Genomic DNA, 5162 nt, shown 5'->3' on the forward strand with positions numbered 1-5162 from the left:
CAGTGGGTGGCAGGGCAGAGCAAGGGGGGAGACACTGGGACAATTGTACTTCAACAGCAATGACACAAAAGGACAACCAACGGGCAGGGCCACCTTTACCACCCAAACGCCAGTGTTTCTGTCCTCCACCAACAGCTAGGGAGTGGTGCTTGCAGCGAAGTCCTTCAGAGGGGTCACGATGGGAAGCAAAGCCCTTCTGGGACAGTCCTGATCCTCCTGTGTCTTTGCAGCGTGGACAATATGTTCAGTGAGGTGGCCACGGTGCGGAGCATTGTGACAGTGACGGCACACTTGGCCAGTCTTTGCCTTTGCCTCGACCAGCGGTGACACAACAGACCCATGTGCATCAGAGCACCCCAGGGAGCCCTGCTCTCCAGGCACGTTGGGGACACCCAGGTGACACGGAGGAACGGGCTCCCACTCAGCCCGCTTCCGTGTGACAGGGATTTGCTGCCGACAGCTGGGGCAGGGCTCCCACACTTCGGGGCGACCCTGGCGCGGCCGCATCCGCAGCTCCAGGATGAAGTTCTCTGAACTCTCCGAAGCCCCGAGTCTTGCTTTTACTTAAAAAACGACTCCTTCGGTACTTTGGAAGATCTAAGGGACACGGTCTCTCATCCTTTAGAAACTCAAACCAGTCCTCTTTGCCTTTCAGCAGAAAACCTTCCTCCGAGCTCTGTTCCTTTTTTCTGTTTAACCTGCTGTTTCCCTTTGTGCTAGGATCTGTCCCACAGAAACCAAGCTCACGTCAAACCCAGGCAGGAGTGCAAATCGAAGCTTACCTGCCAGCAGAGTTTGACTGGCCTTATCAAAACCAGGACTAGGCGACTTTAGCCAACGGAGTCTCACTCAGTAGTTTATTCAGAGGTCTGAGAGAGGATTCACAAAAATTATCTTGGCTAGTCCCTTAATTATCAAATACTAACTAATACCCAAAAAGACTGATGCAATATCTTAAAGTATCTTATAAAATAGGAGGCACTTAATAAAATTTCTAAATTTTTCTTTTTGTCTAAATGAAACTAATTAGATTGTGTGATGCACCTAAATTATATTTGTTGTTGCTTTGGTGAATTAGGATCATATTCACATTCATTGAGAAAGCTTTTATGTAAAGCACTTACATTGCTTATTATTATTTTAAATTTTTTACTTCTCTAGAAATATAATTTATAATAAAACCAAAAGCCAGTGTCTTCTTTTCTAATCATTTTTAACTATGATATTTCATTATAATCATTACAGTAAATACATTTTGAAGGCATTAAGTTATATTTTTAAAGATGTTCGTATTTCCCTTTAGAAAGGAAAATGGCAATATAGATATCTATGTGCTTTGGAGAAAGTCACAAAAGTTGAGGTTAAGATATGACGTGCAGACTCTCCTCCCTTAATTTACAGTGAGAACGCCGTGCTGGGCTCAGGGCACAGGCTGAGGGACCGTCCTGTTCTACCGAGCCGTCCTCTCCTCTCTTTTAAATATTTCATCTACAAAAGAGGCATTTATTTTTAAGCTAAATAACATGTTATCATATGGTTCAAACATCTGGTTAATGTTCATTAAACGGACCCCGCCCCCCACACTGCTACGCTGTTTGCTTCAGAGAAAAGCAAAAATGAAGGAAGCCTCCTACTTCAGATCCACACTGCCCACTGCGGTCAAGTCAGTGGAACCCTGATCCCTGGCTTCCATCTGGTCTTTCCTATGCGGATTTGCACACAGTTCCGCTTTCTTCACGTGCTCCACCCAGAATTGGCTTTCAGTGAACTTCTCCACTCCTGACCGCAGACCATAATAGTCACTACGATGATATTTTTTACTGTCGGCACTTTTATGACCATATAAGATAGAACCATTGTTGCAGATACCTTGCACGTATTGAATCCAAATTAATGATGAAAATAATAAACTAGACCTGTCTCCCACTCCTTTATGTCGTGTCAAGGACCAAGCCAGTCGGTTCAGACACAACCCTTTGGAAATTGTTCCTCAATCAGTTACGCTTTTATTCTGATCCACTGCCGAGGTTTATTTTGCCTTCTGCTATACGAGTGACTCAACAGGATCAAAGTCTTAACTTGCACATTTATTGTGTCCTGGTATAGGAAATGTTTCTGATAGAAAGGAAGGGAGAGAGGGAGGGAGGGAAAGAGAGAGGAAAGGAGGAAGGAAGGAAAGAAGGGAGGAAGGAAGGCAGGAATGAAGAAAGAAAGGATAAAAGGAAGGAAGGGAAGGAGGGAGGGAAGGAAAGATGGCCATGTGCACAGCACTAAAAAGGAATCAGTTACCCTGATGACTAGAAAGAGCAGAGCTTGAAGCTGAAGGCAGAAAGACATATAAACAAGATGAAGAGCCCATGTTCACATCTTATACATCAATGATTCTTAACCACTGGGGTCTTGATTGCCTTCGAGAATATGCCATAAAGGCACCTGTCCATGGTCCAAAATGAGATAAATCCTGAATCTAATTGTTTTTTACAACCTAACCCTACATGGACAAGAACTAGAGGAACAACAACAAACAAAGCCCAGAGCGAATCCAAGGGAGGAAATAATCAAGATCAGAGAAGAATTAAATGACATAAAGACTAAAAGAACAAGTCAAAGGATCAATAAGTCCAGGAGCTGGTTCTTTGAAAAGTCAACAAAATTGACAAGACTTTAACCAGGTTCATCAAGAAAAAAATGAAAGGACCCAAATAAATAAAACCAGTAATTAAAGAGGAGAAATGATTTAAATTTTTAGATCATTAATTTAGAAAGCTATTTCTTCACGTGGACAGAATTCCTAAAGTAATCTTTGTAAGTAATTATGTCTTTCTTGTTTTACTTTTCCATGCAATGAATTATTTGCTTCTTCCTAAAAAGGAAATGATTCAAAATTTTATAAATAAAACAAACAAAAATACTCTGAACATTTTACTTCTGAATTCTCTGAGGTTCTTCAGTTTGTTTTCTTGAAAAGGACACAGTCTTGATAGCTTATATGCCATCTCTGCTATTCATGCATATAATAATTTTAATTACAAAGTAATAGAGAGCTATATAAAATTTCCCCCAATCTCTCTCCCCAGAGACAAGCTTTATTGATGTCTGGGTGAATCATGACAAGTGTTTCCATAAAAACTGAAAAATCTGTAAGAGTATATTTTCTCAGAGCTATAGTTGGGTGCTGTAAAATAATACTGGAATCATAGTGTTCAATAGTACTATAATGTCACTGATTTCTTCTAACCATAGCATCTGATCTTTTTGACTTCATTTTTGTATGCAGCAGTTAGAAAACCCTGATCATAAAATCCATGTCATTTAAATATTAAAATACTTCCTGACCCTGGAATTCCCACCGCACACGCTGCTGCAAGGCCCCAGCTTCACGCCACAGGACCACACACCTGCGCGCTGGAAGCCTCGCCCCCTTGCTTCCTCTGTCCCCAGTTCAAGGAGATTACCTTCAGCTCGTTCTTCTTCACTGTCTTCTCGGTGTCAGTAAGAAAGAATTATGAATTTATATTTCATATTTACGGTCATCTAATAATTTAAGCCCATAATTATTTGCAGCGCTTTAAGGCGTTTATAGAGTCTGGAGTTGATAAACGGATGTCTTTACCGATCTTAATCCTGACCTCCTCGCGGCGTAACTTTTCTAGTTCTGGATGGTCTGAACTCACACCTGCCTCTGATCTACTTTCCCAGTGGCAGTTTGGCCGGAGAGCTCATATTTGTCTTCTGCATCATTATTATAAGGACCACACAGCCTTAAAGGTGATTTTACCCTATTATTTAGCCAAATAATCCAGGCATTAGTCAGTTTATTTTTCTTCCATTGGCCTAAGAATTATGCTGTATTATTTTTCCAAAAAATACAAAATACATTTTGCTAGAATTTCAACCTGGTGCACCATGATGCTTTCTTCGAAGCTTCAGATATTCTATTATTCTTTCATTTCTTAATAAAACTCATAAGATCCTGACATTAAGAATGCTGACACATTTCAGTGCAGCTAAAAAATATGCTCTCAATAATTTTGGTCAGAATTTCAGATGACAAAGCAGCTCATGAACACTCATGATTCAGAGCTGAAGGTTTCTTTTTTTTTTAATCAAATAACCAAAAGTGACATGATGTCAAGTCTGTGGTTTTCACTCCATGTGGCAATCAGAGATTTTTCTTTCATCGGTAAGTAACATTTCAAGTTGTTTTTTTTTTAAATATAAATCAATGACCCCTGAGGTCAAAATGCCCCCCCCCCACTTATTCTTCAATGATTGTATCATTCTATTAGTTCTTTCATATATTTGCCAAAGGGAAATTGTGTAGCTTTAATTTCTTCTTGATATTCAAAATATTAGATGAACAGTTACTGGTATGGGATAAATGCTATAATTTAAAGGAGATTTTTTTCAATTTTTTAATCTGTCTCATCCCTGGGGTTCAGAAAGCTGAGGTATCTCCAGGGCATCAAGAAACCAAAGTATCTCAAATTAATTGTGATTAAAAAAAATTAATGCACTAAGCAACCCTGTATGGTACACAGATATATGGATTTTGTTTTAGAAAATTCACCTGTCAAAACAATAAGGTGCTAGTTGTTTTAGATCCGGTCTTTTACCCATAAGAAAGGACATGCCTTTAAATGCACTTTTTAATTTTTTCCTTTGAGATAATCAATCATGTATGTGGAATACAGGAAAAAATACAGGGAGAGACAATATGTGTCTTCACCCAGCTTCGTCCAATGGTAACATGTGGCAAAACTAGAGAGAAATCTCACAGCCAGGGTGTTGACATTGGTACAGACAGGATAGAGAACAGTTCAGTCACATGGGTCCCTTACGTTGCCTTTTATTACCAGCCCCCTCCTCACCTCAGCCTCAGCCCTGAGAGACCAGGCAACCACTAATATGCCCTCTCAGCCTATAATTTTGTTACTGCACGAATGTTGCACAGTAGAATCGTACAGGGTGACTTCTGATGTCTGCTCTGCTCTTTTTCATGTAGTGCAATTCCCTGGAGTTCCAGCCAAGTTGTCGTGTTTGTGTTGTTAATAGTCTGTTCCTTTTTCATTGCTGAGCAGCGTGCCAGGTAATGTCACCATTCACCTGCCGAGGGGCAGCTGGGTCATGGCCAGCGTGTGCATCTGCAATGAGGTGCCATG

The sequence above is a fragment of the Furipterus horrens genome, unplaced genomic scaffold, assembly GCF_987537825.1.
Source record: "Furipterus horrens unplaced genomic scaffold, mFurHor1.1.pri manual_scaffold_12, whole genome shotgun sequence".
NCBI classification, from domain to species: Eukaryota; Metazoa; Chordata; class Mammalia; order Chiroptera; family Furipteridae; genus Furipterus; species Furipterus horrens.